Source organism: Cydia fagiglandana, chromosome 6 (assembly GCF_963556715.1).
Source record: "Cydia fagiglandana chromosome 6, ilCydFagi1.1, whole genome shotgun sequence".
Lineage (NCBI taxonomy): Eukaryota > Metazoa > Arthropoda > Insecta > Lepidoptera > Tortricidae > Cydia > Cydia fagiglandana.
Genome location: NC_085937.1, coordinates 17,575,121 through 17,593,508, shown reverse-complemented (window position 1 = coordinate 17,593,508; position 18,388 = coordinate 17,575,121). Strand labels below are relative to the sequence as shown.

The following is an 18,388-nucleotide window of genomic DNA, read 5'->3' as shown; positions in this document are numbered from 1 at the left end:
GATCGCTCAGGATTTGTTGTCTTCCTCCCGCACATGGAGCCAGCGTTGCTCTATCTCGCGCCCGCATAAGAATGTCAAAGTGCCTCGTAGGCGCCGCAAGCGCAGGCCAGGGGATGTTTCGCACATGTCGTCTGAAACATTCGAATAAACCAAGGTAGATACTGCTGCGTATCGTATTGTAGACCTTAGGGTCATGTGTTGAGGTTCTAGATTAGTTTACCGTTGTGTACAGTGACGGCCCTTTATCTCTCCCAGTGAAAGCTAGTATAAACGTTGAATTGCGTAGCTTTCTGTAGTTTCTTCGAAGCTATAAATTACCCTTGCACTTGTTTCTATGGTTTCGCTTGAACTTATTGTTATTTATTTAAGCCCGCTGTTTTTGTCCGTCTAACTATTTTAAATTTATTGCTTCCTCATGATGCTGGGGTGACGCTCTTAAATTATTAACACCTACTGGGTATCTAATACCAATATACCACCTCAGCATGCTAGAAGACATGTAAACACGAACGGCCTTGCCGCGATGTGTTTACGGATGCTGGCTTTACAAACCCGTATTATGTTGGAATACGCCGACTACAAGAATTTGTTTTTTGCTAAATAATACTGTTTAGAATTTAACCACAAACACACCTCATTCTCAAACAGGTAGTTCAATTTATCCGAGGTGAATGATGTTGTGATACACAAGTTGCACGACAACATTTTATATCTAAGTATCTTTAAGGGAATTTATAGAATACATATTTTTGTGTAAACGTAAATCGATTGTCTAAATTATAAAAGGTAATCCTTTTTATGTGCAGCTTGCCAGTCATAAACTTTTAACACTCCATAATATTTATCGATGCATCACACTGCACTGACATCGAACACAGCCGCATACAAACCTGTGCACACAGAACGTGACGTTTTATCCATCCACGAGCTAGTGATCCGTGCAGCCAATACAACTAAAAGTGAACAAACATGATTTTGTTATACGCAAACAGAGGTTATGTCCGTGGTCCAGGCCTCATCCGCGAGACACGTCGCGTCGCCCGCGCCACCTACACGGCATAAGAGCCGCATGTTTGCCATGCTTCCCAAATATTTGTCCAGTCAATATTTGTCGCATGCCCCCGCCGGCACTGCATGAAAACGTACGTATATTGCGCACACCATTTGAAAAGCCCAGATCAAAAGGCAGACTCGTAAAGCAAACGAGTGGGAGAAATGATTAAAACTCGACGAACAAAACCACACAGAGACATCAGAGGGCGGCTGACGAAATAAATCTCGCGAGAAAAAACCGGTGGGAGCGTAATCGCTGATTTAATGAATACAATTTTACAGGACAACGTACAACGCTCGAAGGAAAACGCATAATGATTTCCGCTCCGCGCTGCGAAAACATCGAAAATGTATCGATACGCGAATTCCGTGATTTAAAAGCGATGTAAAAACGTATATTTACAACGCAACGAGACGGAAACGTGTAGACGTCAAAGAATTAAACGCCGTCCAACTGATCTGGTGGTTGCGGAGTCAGAAAAAACATTTGACCGTCGTAAAGCACCGGAACTACAGCTGGTATCTACAAAACAAACTCAGTGAGTAATTGCATACATTAACCGGCTAAGCAAAGCATTAGTGGGGGCTTATGTATACCGGATATGGGAAGTGCGGTCGATATAGTGCAAGTGGTCCGGCGTCAATCGGCCAGCCCGTGGATTCTCGTGGCTTACCGAAAGCAGGTGATTTAAACCAATTTAACTGCGATCCAAAGCTTCATAATACCTGGTTGTCGAAAGTCGCACTTAAATATACTGGTTCGTATGAGCGCTTTGCCAATGCTCTGGAAGCAATCCGAATAAGAGCCCAGCGAATCTAATTCTGAGATATATCACGAGGGTTTCCTGCGCGTGCGACGGAACCGGACCACTCTTGTCGCCAATAAATTGCCTGATACCAGACCGGATTAGATTATTGATGACAAAATAAATCTAAAGGACAAGTCTTCGGTTCTTCGAAACACAAAAAGAGAAATAAATCGAAACGTTTGATAGAAATGGGTGATGAAACATAGCAGGCAAATTGGTAAAAAACCAACAAATAAAATAAATCAGGAGAAATCTGATACCTAAGCTAAGCAAATTCGTTTTACATTTTATAGATACTGTTGATTCGATACGAACGTTGATAAAATCACGGAATCAGAATGCAAAATAAGATGTTATAATAACATTAAACGCATTCAATGCATTTTATCGTTGGTGTAAAATTCCTGTTGGACAATGGTAAGGTAGCTACGGCAGTTGATTCATTGGCTGCTTTATGTTTACACAATGATCTATTCGTATGTTCCAGTGCGAATCAAAACAAACGCGCGCATACAAGTAGCTCAATTAGATCATTACGATAAATGATAATAAGCTTTTGGTTGCGGTTTTCCTCTCGGTTATTTACGAAATGATCGCGTCCCGACTTATACAAAGTTACCATACTAGATAGTTAGATACAAATAAAAAACGTTGTGACAATTTTTTTATACATATTTATACCTTACGTCCTATTCGCACTTGACTGGTAAAGTTCTCCATATTTAAGTAATTTCTCCCTACATATCCGATAATTGGTGTCTCGCTTTTCATATATTTTAGGATTCTTGCTGTGATGATCTGATCTAAGTCTGATAACCCTTCTATTAATGGACAATCTATTTGGCGAATTCTGTTGGTGTTTACCACCTATTGTTCCTATATTTTCCCTATATCCATTGGCTACGCACGTAACTATTGACTTCTAGGAACCACGCCACACTATTGTTCAATTCTCCGGACGGCAGCTTTTGGCACTGCCGGCGTTGGAATATCTGCAGAATTTCTACGAACACTGCCACTTTTGTTTACAACCCTAAATTGAGGAAAATTGTAGAGGGAAATACAATGTATTGCACGTGGATTCATAATGTATATATTATGAACTAGTAAACACATGACCGCCGGTTCTATCAATGGAACCGGCGTGATGGAATGAAGTAAATATAGGTAAAACTTGCTTCAAGATTGCGCATGAATACTTCCATACTAATCCATATACATATTAATATTTATATAATAAGTGAACGCGAAATTTTGAGCAACTTGAACAACAATATTACCTTTGGCCGGCATAAAGTATAAATTTTGAACTGGTTTTGATAAAATGAAGCATTTATGTACAAAACTTTAGCCTTGAGCCCCAGATATGGGTTTAAACCACTAAGTTGTAATAAATTTGAAATGAAGCTAATAGTTGAACCCAGTCAAGGACATCATGTTATGAGGTTTAATAAGGAGTAAGAGTAGGAATTTATATAAATGTGGTATTATCTATGAAAAGGGACCTTATTGTCGATGGCGCTTACGACAATAACTTCGATGAATAAAATACGTAGTAGGTTTAAATTGGACATTCTGGCTCATTTCGGTTCGCCCTGTCCCAATTTAGTAATTAAGTTTCTGTGAATACTGGAACATTCAATTTTGTTGTCTATGCATTGTGGAGGTCAATTTATGTTATGTAACGTTGATGAACTGATCAGTCATCGGGTTTAAAGGTCCCTTTTTATAGTTTTTTTTTTATAATACTCGTAAACGGTAGCTTGTAGCAAAAAATGTTCTGATACGTAAGGACAGTATAATAAAGAGTACTAACGTACAGTATGGACACTCCCTGCCTCCCGTTGAAAGTGCCGCCCACCCGCTCTTGGTTACCTCACAGTTACCGGCTGGCAAGGACGCGACGACGCTGTGCGCAGAGCGGAGGCCACGCAAAATGTTCAAATATTAAACAAATATTAACAAAACCTATCAGATCACACTGAAAACAACACAATATCTATATGAACAAGAAAATCATGTTTTCAACTTACGTAATATTTTGATGGCCTGATTTCCTTACAAAAATTTTGTTACTTCGTTTATACTGATTCAAAATAGGAAACTATTGTATAAATCGAGCTTAGATACCCACCTCACAGCATAATACGATTCTTATTTATTTATAATTCGTGCAATGAGTTTTGAGTCACTGAGGTCATCGAACTTGACAACAAAATGGCGAGAACCCTCACACGTCTTATCTCACTCACACACGCGTAGTACGCGTTCACCTACACGAGCTTAGCTGTGCGCGTAGGAACGCGTTTGTTTCATACATTTGATCGCCAGTGTCCGGGGTGTGACATAAGTAATCTACATACAATTTTCTACATTAAACGTTCTATACACTTCAATACCTACCTTCGCTACCTTCAATATTTAAGGGAGAAAGTAAATTATACTCAATAAATAAATAAACATTATAGGACATTTTTACATAAATTGACTAAACCCCACGGTAAACTCAAGAAGGCTTGTGTTGTAGGTACTCAGACAACGACGTATATAATATATCAATACTTACATACATAGAAAACAATCATGACTCAGGAACAAATATCAGTGTTCATCACACAAATAAATTCACATAATCAGGATTTGAACCCGCGATGAACGCACGCCTCCCAAGTCCCAAAGGTATAGGACCCCAAGGTCCCGAGCAGGAATGTTACGGATACAGATTTTTTAACATCCGCGGATGCGGATGCGGATATTTAAAGGTTCACATCCGCGGATGCGGATGTCAAGATTAGGTACTTAAGAACTGTCAAGTAATATCATTTTTAGTAATTTTTATTTAAAAAAACGTAACGTTTAGTATTTGAGCGAGAATATAGATGCGTTATATTTAGTAAACAGTAACTTGGCCAACTTTTCAGAATTTCGACGATTTCTTAATTTTTAACAAGCAGAAATGTCTGCGAACTATGCTATTAACCTTAGAATAAATTTAAAAGTGGAAAAAAATTACTGTCTTGGGTGAGACTTGAACTCACGGCCTCTGGATCGATACTCCAGCGCTCTGCTATCTGAGCCACCAAGACCTCATCCATAGCCAGCAAATTTTTCTACCATATTACAGGTCAAGGGGACCCTAGCGACATCTACCTTAAGAGTGTTACACTTCTTAAACGGCTACCGGAGTTCCAAGTTACATTGGAACCAGTTACCATGTGCTCAGATGGCACAGCGCTGGAGTATCGATCCAGTGAGTTCAAGTTGCACCCAAGACAGTAATTTTTTCCACTTTTAAATTTAGACGATTTTACCTAGCAGAAAGTTACACCGCCGTTAGGACGTTCCTGTACCGACTTGTTCGACATCCGCATCCGCATAAGGTCCGCATCGATTTTATGCGGATGTGGATGTCGATAATAGTGCGGAAGCTCTGCGGATGCGGATGCAAATATTCGCAACATCCCTGGTCCCGAGATATGGAAAAGACATAAAAATAATAATAATGACGAGCGGCGAGTCACCGCCTGCCTCAATACACTGTGGATCGCAATGTTATAGCAGGTGTTCGGACTAGAGATGTGCGCCGATGGCAAAATTGTCGGCAGCGGCGTCCGACGATTTTTTGACCGGCGGCGGCGTGATCGGCGTGAAATCGGCGAGGCATAATTTTTGATACTGCATGAGAATGTGGCTGTAGAAACTTTACATTAAAGACTTCTGAGTATTTACTAGACTATCCAAAACGTATATTATGTGTGTTTTCTAAATAATTGCCGAAAATTATATCCCATCATGTCACTTGGCAGCCATTTATTACCAATACCAACCTAACGGTTACCAACGAGATGTTTAAATATTAAAATAAAAAGGATGCTTTAAAACGCTATTTTAGGCAGTATTTTTACTTTGTAAGCGGAATACAAATAAAACACAATAAAGTATTTTTATGTTGAGTCTTAAATCTATATAGACTTTTCCCAACCGCTGTCGCCTCACCTAGGATTTGTTACGAAATAATGTTGAACTACATACTTTAAGGTATTAAGGTCTACTTTGTTTGTTTTACTGCTAGCTTAGTGATGATACTTGGTGATTTAAGTTCCTATAAGTAGGTATAATTGTTTAGGTATAGTATAGCTTATTACCTGACTTTTATAATTATGATTGAAATATATATTGTTAAGTAAAAGAAGGTGATAATCACTATAAAATGACTATGAATTGATCGCGTGTAATTTTAAATGAAATTGAATATTATGTGATAAATAAATCAAATCATATCTAAGTAACGGAAGCATGTGGCCAGTCACAACTCTGTAGTGGCCTCAGTAGCGGCATTGAAGGTGCAATACACGCAATGAATGACATCTTTCAAAATAATTGTCAACCTAACTCAAACTGGGGAATGCTTTTTGTTGATGCAAATAATGCATTTAATGCTGTCAATAGACAACTGGCTCTTTAGCAAGCAAGAATATATTGGCTACACTGTGCCCGGTTTCTGTATAATACATACAATGGTCACGCGGAACTGGTTATTCGCGATTCCGACATGAGACTGTACAGCAGAGAAGGTGTAACTCAAGAAGACCCACTGGCCATGCCTCTGTATGCTCTTGCAACTCTGCCCATCATAAACAAAATGAAAGATGAAAATACCTTACAATCTTGGTATGCAGACGATTCCTCAGCACAGGGTAGTTTAAAAAATCTACGAAATTGGTGGAACAATATAAATATGACAGGACCATCCTTTGGCTACTTTCCGCAAGCCAAAAAGACATTGCTCATAGTATCCGAACCTGACAAACAAATAGCTCATCAGATCTTCAAGGGTACCCCCTTAATCTAACTATTGTCACCGGATCTCGCTTCCTGGGAAGCTACATTGGTGAAGGAAAAGAGGATTTCATAAAAAATAATGTAAATAAATTCGTCTCCACCGTTGAAAAAATATCTCTTATCTGCAAGGATTCCCCGCAAGCAGCCTACACCGCCCTCACCAAAGCAATTAAATTCAAATGGTCATACTTACTACGTGTCCTGCAAAACTCCCACGAATTCTTTGAACCACTAACACATGCCATACGCACTATCTTCCTCCCAACGCTCTTTGGAAGTGACGTTTCCCCAATTGAAGCCGACCTATTCTCCCTACCTATAAATAAAGGCGGTTTGGCTATTAGCGACCCTTTTAATGCTACTAATTTAAATTATGAAATTTCTAAAAAAAGCTGCACTGCTCTCACGGAAGCCCTTATCGAAAATAAAGAGATTGTTCTTTCAGATCACTATACATTCATAAAAGACGCTCGCAAAGATGGCCGCAAAGAAAAAGAAGACCTTGATAATAAACTTCTAGAAGCTATCCTAGCAAAATTTACACCTAACAAAAAACGAGCAATCGAGAGGCCCATCGCAGCCAAGATGAAAACGAAGTCCTCAAATTGGCTCTCGGTTATTCCAACAAAAAAAGATCACTTCGATCTATCCCCATACGAATACAGAGATGCGTTATCAGTACGCTACCATAGAACACCAAACGCCATGCCGCAATCATGCGACGGCTGTGGCAACGGGAGCTTCAACATCGACCACGTGCTCTGCTGTAAAACTGGAGGCCTAATCATAAGGCGGCATAATGAGATTAGAGACTTATTCTGTGAACTTTGTCAACACGCGTGGGGCAACGTAACAAAAGAACCAATAATCTCGGAAAATGACTGCGGCCTACGTGCAGATCTATATTGTCGCGGCGTTTGGGATGCGCAGAGGGAGGCGTTGTTTGATATCCGTGTCGTCGACACTGACGCTCCTTCTTACCTCTCACGACCCGTCATATCTGTACTAAAATCAACTGAAGACGAAAAGCAGAGAAAATATTCCACGGCCTGTGAAATGCGACATGCAACGTTCACCCCACTTGTAACATCTGTTGACAGCGTCTATGCACCCCAAATGTCCTACTTTATAAAACATATGGCAGAAACCATATCTCAACGGTGGAACCATTCTCTAAGCACCATACTGGGCTGGCTGAGATGTAGGATCAGTATCGCCGTTATACGCGCCACCAGCATGTGTACCCGAGCCAATTCTGAGGCACACGCCACCGGTTTAAGTCCACCGCCAGGTGGCTTGGGTTCGACGACGGTGCCGCCCTTCCACACATCGATTGATTGAAACCACTTTTCTACCCTACCCACATATGTATTACCTAATCCTTTTGATTGTTGTAATAAATGATTTTTCCTTTATCTATCATATGATGACATGACCCTTATGCGTGTCACCAGCATCACACGAGAAATACGCAATTATAATCGTGGTGACAGCTTGCTGGAGATTCTAAGAAGAAAATAGCAATGTTTATGTATCACTCCTAAGTCCTAGGTATGAACCTGCAATCTTGTATCGCACAGTCGTCTACCGAGGCGGAGTATATAGCTTTGTCTGAAGCTGCCAAAGAGGCGGTATACGTCCGTGCGGTTCTTGCTGAGTTGACAGGTTGTAGTAATACTGTTACTTTGTATAGTGATACTGATAACCAGTCTGCTGCTAAACTGGCCACTAATCCAGTATTCCACAAACGATCTAAACATGTGGACGTTAGATATCACTATATTCGTCAGACTATTGCGAACAACGTTATTGAGTTGACTTATATGCCTACTGAGCAGATGACTGCTGATGTACTTACCAAGGCTTTGCAATATTGTAAGCATGAGTCTTTTGTTCAGGACTTGATGGAAGTCGTCCAAGATTAAGAGGGCGTGTTGGGGGTTTCATTCATTTGTAAAATAGTATGTACTCCTTGCTGTAATCTTGGTCGACATGACATGCATTCAAATATGTGATTGACGAGATTATTGATTTCCCCTTGTGTTGAATAAACTCTGCTTATACATATATATTTGATAAAATAAATGTTTAAATTAACATTTATAATAGTGCTATTTGAAGGCTGTCTGGAATAGATCGCTTTTTAAAGATAAGTCGGCCTGTTGTTACCTACTTTACTATGTCCTGTCTTTGTTAGTAACATGTATTTTTTCTTTGTAGTGCATAATAAAATATTTCATTATTATTATATCTCCGTCACAAACTCTCGGGTTTTCAAGCCCGGACATTTGTAAAGTGTGCGTGGGGTATAGATCCAACAGAGGCCGTTTGGAGAGCTTTGATGTCATGTAGAACGCCTGGTGGAACCCATTCACGAGTATTTAAATAGATATCCGTAAACAACCGATTTCAGCAGGCATTGGAGGCTATCGTAGAACAAGTAACCGTCAAAAATATTTTTTGATACACACTTTTATTGCTGACTGTACTTTCTCTCCTTTGCATGTCCATCAATTACTTCTCGAGACCTTTCAGATGAGCCTAAACTCAATGTGTTTATGTTTTTCCATCGAAGAGTTCGTTTGGCTATCTTCCGACTGCATCATCAGATCAGCTCCATGTTAGCTTATTATTACATTGTCATCGGAAACATGGAAGTATGCGAAATTTCAGCTCAACCAGACACCCGGAAGTAGTTCAAGTTTAAGTTACAAGATTTGAAGCACCATATATACAAAGAGATATACGCAGTGAAGCTAAATAAAAGTGTGTAATAAAAGTGTGTAAAAATGGAAAGGTTCGTGGTAAGTGGTTTAAATTTGGGGCTATTTCTAAGAGGTCCGAACACCTGCTATAACATTGCGATCCACAGTGTATTGAGGCAGGCGGTGACTCGCCGCTCGTCATTATTATTATTTTTATGTCTTTTCCATATCTCGGGACCAGGGATGTTGCGAATATTCGCATCCGCATCCGCAGAGCTTCCGCACTATTATCGACATCCACATCCGCATAAAATAGATGCGGACCTTATGCGGATGCGGATGTCGAACAAGTCGGTACAGGAACGTCCTAACGGCGATGTAACTGCTAGGTAAAATTGTCTAAATTTAAAAGTGGAAAAAATTACTGTCTTGGGTGAAACTTGAACTCACTGGATCGATACTCCAGCGCGGAGCCATCTGAGCACATCATAACTGGTGAATTTCCAATGTAACTTGGAACTCCAGTAGCCGTTTAAGAAGTGTAACACTCTCAAGGTAGATGTCGCTAGGGTCCCCTTAACCTGTAATATGGTGGAAAAATTGGCTGGCTATGGATGAGGTCTTGGTGGCTCAGATGGCAGAGCGCTGGAGTATCGATCCAGAGGCCATGAGTTCAAGTCTCACCCAAGACAGTAATTCTTTCCACTTTTAAATTTATTCTAAGCTTAATAGCATCGTTCGCAGACATTTCTGCTTGTTAAAAATTAAGAAATCAGAAAAGTCGGCCAAGTTACTGTTTACTAAATATAACGCACCTATATACTCGCTCAAATACTGAACGTTACGTTTTTTTAAATAACAAATAACAATTTGACAGTTTTTAAGTACCTAATCTTGACATCCGCATCCGCGGATGTGAACCTTTAGATATTCGCTTCCGCGGATGTCAAAAAATCTGCATCCGTTACATTCCTGCTCGGGACCATGTGATCCTAATACCTTTGGGACTTGGGAGGCGTGCGTCCATCCCGGGTTCAAATCCTTATATGGAAATTTGTTTGTGTGATGAACACTGATATTTGTTCCTGAGTCATGATTGTTTTCTATGTATTTAAGTCTTCTTCTTCTACCTAGCATTATCCCGGCTTTTGCCAGGGTCCGCTTTTCTATGTATTTAAGTATTGATATATTATATACGTCGTTGTCTAAGTACCAACAACTAGTGTCTAAGTAGCCTTCTTGAGCTTACCGTGGGACTTAGTCAATTTATGTAAAAATGTCCTATAATATTTATTTATTTATTGAGTATAATTTACTTTCTCCCTTAAATATTGAAGGTAGCGAAAAAGTGTATAGAATGTTTAATGTAGAAAATTGTATGTAGATTACTTAGGTATCAGAACATTTTTTGCTACAAGCTACCGTTTACGAGTTATTTAAAAAAACTATAAAAAGGGACCTTTTAACCCGATGACTGATCAGTTCATCAACGTTACACAACATAAATTGACCTCCACAATGGATAGACAACAAAATTGAATGTTCCAGTATTAAGAAACTTAATTGCTAAATTGGGACAGAGCGAACCGAAATGAGCCAGAATGTCCAATTTATACCTACTACGTATTTTATTCATCGACGTTATTGTCGTAAGCGCCATCGACAATAAGGTCCCTTTTCATAGATAATACCACAAATAAAGGTGAAACAAGTTCTACGACGGCAAAAGCAAGTAAATTCATACTAATGAGTGGTAGGTATGGTATGGAGTTCGTCACAGTCCAGAAAACCGTCATGGGAACAAATCATGATGTTCAGATTACAAAACTCATAGCTCCATCGCAAAGATGGGAAGTTACATGCCACGCTTCATGATTCTGTACTTTGAATAATTGGAATGCTCCTGGGAACTCAAGTTGAAAGCCTTTACATATTTAAAGGCTCTCATAATGCGTAAGACTATATTTTACTCGAGTGACGGCTTAATGTATTTCGAGGCTATGTAAGTAAATTTTACCAGCGTCTATTTCTTTATCTTTCGTCTGCAATTTCATATCGTCAGTATTTTAATGTCTTAAAAGTTTGCTCATCTGGTCATATTAGCTAAAAAATTTCATCAAATACAAGTATTACGTTCTCATTCTGCTTCCTGCTTAAATCGTGACTTATTATGTTTGAGGACAGAACTCTGATGTGACCATTAATTGGAGAGTAAACCGTTGCTTTCTGTTTAAAGTGGCCGAATGTCACGACTGCGACCTGTCGCAGGAAGCCGAGGGCGCGGGGAACACGATATCCCTTTTACGGGGACCAATTAACGGCCGCCGGACCGGATGTGCGTACACACAAGCATTAGCACCTCCACCCTTCACTAATCTTCTCAAGGGTACAACCAACATCCTGAGAAACCGAAATGGCAGCCAAATCTTTACAATCGACGCCGAACGTCAGCTTCTTTTTTCGCCGGCAAAAAATGAATATACCTGTGGGAATATATTCATAAACAATTTTTTTTTTGTAAACTCTTTCTATTGCTCAAAGAAACCGGAAGCGGAGCCCGTGCCACAATTACAGAATCAAAATATGGCGGACGCATGCTACTTCCGTTTTTGCATGAGCGAGTTCCACCCTCTTTCGAGGGCTGTTCCGGAAGAGACTAAATTTAATAAACGTTTAAAAGTCAATGAGACTTTTGTTCCGCCGGCGGATTTCCGCTTTTTTATTTAGAGTAACCGTAACTTTTGTAACGTACGGACTATACATTTGTATGATAACTGATAACAATATTGATCTGAAATAGGTTATATGTATGTATGTATGTATTTACTTTATTGTACATAGAAATATAAACACGAGAAACACAGTTACAGAGTCAATTAAATACAACAATAAGTAACAATAGGTTATGTTATCAACAGTATTAGAACTTGATGTAGAAATTACTAACTATTGTTTTTTCCCAAACATTTTGGAACTTAGGTTCCTCTGTCACAGAAAATTTTGTATCGGAAACCACTTATTACGGAAAGGGACTAATTAGAGGATCACAGAGCATTTCGCTAAGAGTATTTATCCCATTTAGATAAGAATATTTTTGATAGGAACGGAAGCGCCGGCCGTTAGGAATATCGAATCTAAACAGATTCCTTTGAGGGCGCGGGAGGAGCGCGGGCGCACGGGCCCATTACCGGCCGATCGTATAAACTTCGAACATAATTTATCGTTTCCTCTCAGTGTTTTTCACTCGGCAACAATGCTCGACTCTCCCGAGTGTGAAGTTAATGTCTTTACGACGTGTCGAGGAGTAATTTGCTTTAACGAGTCCGTGGATCCGACGGAAGACAACGTCAAGCCGTAACTGTACTATAAGTTAAGCAATTGAATCGCGTGACGGACTCGCTTTGCTTCTAGTTGTCCCTATCGAATAAACTGGCATTTCGGTGAACAAACTCGTTTATCAAAAAGTTGCTGGTGCCTCGCAAGAAAACATTGCAAGTACCTGGCGGGAGGGAATGTTTTAAAACTTACTTAATGAATTAAACGAAACAGCGGGTTGGTTTCTTGGTAAGCCGTGAGAAAAGATCTCGCAACTTCTTTTACTTGTTCAGCGGCGGTTGACTAATGGTCGACGCAGACGTGAAGAGATCGTGAGAATGCTTCATGTATCGCATGTTGTAATTGCAACATTTGAGAGTAATTTAGTTAATTGATTAGATTATTGTGTTCGTTAGCTGTTATGATACAGGGTCTGTTTATCTAAATACGGCAAACATAGCTTATAGTGCGTGCGAGAAAGAGTAGTCGCCTCAACCTTTCCTTAGAGATTTTTTGTTTTAACCCTTCATACCCTATAAAAGCGTAAGACAGTACAGGGGTAGAATGAAAGCGGTGCTAGATGAGGAACACAGGCGTGTCGGTTTAATTTCCGTTTTGCGTCACCACCCAGCAGTTTCAGCTTCAAAAGTCGATGGACAGTTCGAACGTCGGTATTAATAAACAAAGTTATTAAAAGAAGTGTTGAAACTGAAATGAAATCCATAATTCATAACACAATTCTGGGTACAACTTATTTAGGTACTTACTACATTTATATTTACCTATACTCAGTAGCGATTATTGCCTTTGATACTGAATGATACTGCATTATAACTATGTCGCATTTTTTGCGCCAGTGTCTGCGCGGACTGCGCAATCAAACCATGCAGTGTCATAATGACTTATTCGCATTAATATCCAGATCGAATAAATATCATTAGAAGAACGATGGGATGTGCAAGGAATGCCTCGGACAAGATGTCTTCGCGGCATACTTGGCGCGCCCCCACGTTGTAACAAGCAATGACGGCGACCACGGAACGCGTATTGTTAAGTTTTTTTCAACCTGATTAGAAGTTTGTTGGAGCGCGACGATAAATTAAATGCCTTTGAAGAAATATTACGAACAGATATTGCTCTGTGATTTTATCGGTCCATCCGGCTTCGCTGCGGGGAGCATCTTATTCTCGCTAAGAAACTTTAACACTTTTAAGATGATATTTTTTCGCTACATTAACGTTGTCTTATAGGAAAGCTTTTGTAACCACAGCAGGACATGTAACTGGTAATTTCTAGATCTTATGTATACCACAGTAGTCGGCAAACTTTTCAAGAGAAGAGCCAATCGTAGCAGAAATAATCAGTTTTAGAGATCTCAAAGAGAAACAAAACTTGATTTAAGTGATCTATTAATGTCCTCTGATTTATTTTTTGGATGTCTTGAAAAGCCGTGGTTTGCTGACCTCTGGCCAGTACGACGAGGATTCATTTAGGTACCTATATAGTAATTTTACGGTAATTTATTTCATTACTTATCAAAAATTTACTATGCAGAATCTAATAAGAAACCAATAAGACACTTTAAAATACTTGTAGTCACAAACAACCTATAACCATCAAGTAACCCCCTTGGCTAGTACGAGTACATCACCGTAATGATATGAGATGAAGGAGTGTTCGAGCGAGGCGTGTCAATTTAATATCCGCCGGTGGCCGCCCATGCCCGGACGACTTGTGCCGGCAAGGACTTGTGATAGGGCTTAGCAACCGTTACGGTTGAAAGTTGAAACTGCACTTTACACTCAGTTGCAGTTTGCAGTCAATTTGTGTTGGAACTTGGGAGCTTACGTAATTTATATTATGTGAGTGAGGGAGATTAAATTTGTAATAACTAGAATTTTCTCTTGCATAATGGGCTTAAGGATCTTGTAGGCTGAAATCGGTCCCAGTTGTGCTGTTATAAAAACCGTTTCCATAGCTTTTGCCACGTAGTTAAAATTAATTACTTGCATTAGTTGAATTACTTTAAACGTTATAGATGTAGCTTTATTTACTTCATTGATATTTTTTTTTTCTAGGCACCCTACATTTTTGTAACAAAAAATATAGCGAATTAAAACGAAAGATGTGTATCAGTTCCAAACAATCGGACCTCATCAATAAAGATGTGACTTGACAACACAATTCGTGTGAGAAAAAATCGGCAACAATCTCAGGTAGAGCTGAGAGAGCGCCTATTAAATGGACCATTGTATCACGCACGGCGCCAACTTTTGACCATTTTTTCCAACATCTAACCCAAAACGCATCTGCTCGAAACCATTTAAACTTTTGTTTCGAATGTGAAATCTAGCTTTCTACGGTCTCAAATTAACAATGGAAATGAAATTAAACAGCTCGACTAGTACGATGTCAATTGGATCCATCCAGTGCAGGCGAAGAGAGTGCTCGCGCGGCCTAATCGGCACATAAATTGTTAGTGAAAGTAACTCTACATTACAAATTACATCGTAATTATCTACATTGCTCAAGCTAATCGTACCGAAGATGACAACGTGTATATAGGTAAACTACACCTACTATTTGAAATTGCGTAGGCCCCCACCTACAGGCCAACCCACTGTCGTATTTTGTATAATACCGCCTCGCCTAACCTACGTGTCACAGCAGATGGCCTAACCTTCATACCGCGATTATCGCGATATTCTTGAGAAAATTTAATTTTAATTAAACTTACCGTATTCGAGCTGACAACCGGTGTGCGAAGCCGGCTTTCACAAGGGCTGGTTTCTCACTGATTTATCGCAACAAGTAAGTCTCACTGTAGATTCAACTTAAAAGGATATAATTGCTAGCAAAAATATCAACACTGAAGTCCAAGTCTGATAACATAACACAGTAGCACGCGCGATTTCGAATTTCGAAACGTCAAAATTGAAAATAGGCGCATGCGGTTGCGGCGCGTACGGCTCGGCGCGACTGAGCGTAGCGCACGCGCCGGCGGGGGTTCATTCACAACCAGTGGCGGGGCAAGACCCATTCATGCTCAGTGTCGGAGCGGAGCTGACCGCGCCGCCTGCGCAATGCACCGTGTCGTGCAATCGCAACCACTAATTATAATGCTACGACATCAAATCTGCTTCCGGCGATCGCGAAATGCACATTGCACTTAAAGTTTGTAGGTATTCATTGGACATTTCCAATGAATACATGAAATGGGGCGTTATTTTGATAATTAAGAACTGAGGCAATTAAGTTATAATTATAAAGAGATTAAACACAAGCGTGTAACTTAATTAATCAAAAATACCGTTAATTCCTAACTGTCGACATTAAGTAAGGTTAGGTCGAATTAGGTACTCGTATATCTAATCTAGGTTTTAAGTAAATTTTTGGATTCGTCATAGTTGTCATTTACAAATATGTATTTGCAATTATGCAGGATGCTCAAAATTTCTGAACCTTTACCAATTAATTTACGTTCAGATATTTGTGAGCATGTTGTTCACTCCGGTGTATCAGGTGTATAATCTAACGACTGTACTATTTGCCTAGATTACTTCAGAAATTATTCAATTCCACACTAGTTGATTATGCGACGGAAAAGCAACTACTAAAATAATAGATAAGTATATCCAGCATTTCTTAGGTTCTCACAGCATCACAGCATCTTTGCAGAATGATAGTAGCAGCGACTAATGAATAGGCAGTGAAGAAAACGGGCTTTACGATCATAATTCGACTATAGCTGAGAAATATAACTGTAATGGCAACATCAGCAGCCAATCCGTCGGTTTTGCAAGGCAGAACTGCCAGCAACGGTGCAAGTGAAAGGGTGCAGTTATGTAACAGTCCCACTAACCACGCGCCTGCACAATGCAACTGCACTTCGATAGACGTTTTATTGCCGCCCCAAAGTTGCATCTGGCCGCGTAGCCAAGATGCCAATCGCTATCGCTCCGTAGCGATCGAAACGCAACTGTCACTGTCACACTCATATGGAAGAGTGATAGAGATACATAATGCTTTTCGTTGTCGAAGCGATAGCGATTGTAACCTTGGCTAGGCGGCCTGAACGTTTCATCACCGCGCATTGATGACAATCAGTGATTGCGAATCATGGGGTCTTGGCAAAATTTTTTGGCAGTGTTCGTCTAATTGTTTCGAAACCATACAAAGAAAATAGAGAGAGTATACTCGTAGAAGTTTTGTATGTAAAACTTCTAATCATATAAGTTATTCCATTTATTTATTTTATTTTTTAATGTAATATTAGTAATATTAGCATTAACAGATAAATAATTCATTCATGTTTTGTCTGATGTAACCAATATTCCTTTCTTTTCGTACTTAAACAGAAGTAGTGTTATGATGATTGAATCATAAAATAAATGTTATTAATATGACTCACGAAAATTTTAAAACGATTATTGAACAAATTATATTATCGATATATCAGGAAATTCTATCATATATAAGTGCAAGTTTTCTATACCGACACTCCATGGCATGTTTAAAAGAATAAATGCTCATTAAAAAGTTATGCCATTTCTGAGTTTTGGTAAACCTGTGCTGCATAAATATAGACTTTAATTAGTAAACGATATGATAGCTTATGCACTGCTGTATAAAATGCGAGGTTTCGGAAGTAACGCATTAGCATATGAACTAAAGGCGGTGAAATTACCTCACCACGCGCTCAATTAAAATGATGCGTGGGTGCACTTTCGGAAATACGGGAAAGGAGCAAAGTGCCAAGTGTGCTTGTCAACAGAAAATACCTACACAGAGGTGTGGAAATGGCAGTATGGCAGTGACAATAAATATTTGAATAAAATCTAAAAGCTGTAGGTAACATTGGCCAATATGTACTTACTTAAATCTTTATGAATGGCAAAAGGTTTTTTTTAATGCAAAGGGGAAAATAATGACATAAATAGATGTAATGAGGTGGGAGTGTGTAGTTGTTAGAAAACATTTTGCCTCATCTCTCTATGCCTTGAAGGTATAATCAAGTGCTAAGCTATGCGATATGAACACTTCTCGCGCTTAGTTCGAACTTCCATATATGTAAGTATACCTATATTATATTTACATTCATCCGGCTGCGAGTAGCGTAGGCCGGATTATGTTTTTGACGCGTGTTGTCTAAGAATCTAAGATATAGTGTGGTGATGTCTTTAAAATCTTCTATAATACTGGACGGATTTGAATTATAACAGAATCTTTGTCAGAACCTGTAGGCGAGATGAGAACGAGGACTTACAAACAGGATTTAGAAGGAGTTAATCTAAAATAGTGGTAAGTTCAGTTGTGATATCATATCACCGAAAAAAACCGATTTAAATACCTATGTAGTACTGTAGGTATATATCGATGACCATTATTCAAACTAACCGGACAGTTCCAGTCGTGTTTTTGTATTTGTTTGTTACCTATATTAGTAACAGGTCGCGATACTCGCGATCACACTTGATCTTCGGACCCAGTTCCAGATTAACCTCTCGCGTGCTTCCACGTTCCGGCATACGAAAAGTTAACCAATAAACCAACTAAGCAATTGCTTATGGCACCATATCTAGTCATCACCAACATATCAAGAATCAATCGAATCTGAAATGCACCAAAATGTCTTAGGCAATCCAGCACTGCTCAGACACGGCT

At 39.4% G+C, this 18,388-nt stretch overlaps 1 protein-coding gene across 4 annotated transcripts in view; it reads right to left on the bottom strand.

Annotated features, from left to right (window-relative positions):
• LOC134665392 (E3 ubiquitin-protein ligase HECW2) overlaps positions 1 to 18,388 on the bottom strand; it is a 130,642-nt gene that overhangs the window by 109,179 nt on the left and 3,075 nt on the right. Inside the window, exon 1 of one of the 4 annotated variants that reach the window (XM_063522327.1) lies at positions 15,462 to 15,581. The exons of the other annotated variants lie outside the window; for them this stretch is intronic. The gene's annotated coding sequence lies outside the window, so the exon portion shown is untranslated. Of the gene's footprint in view, positions 1 to 15,461; positions 15,582 to 18,388 lie in introns of those variants that run through there. 4 annotated transcript variants of the gene reach the window in all.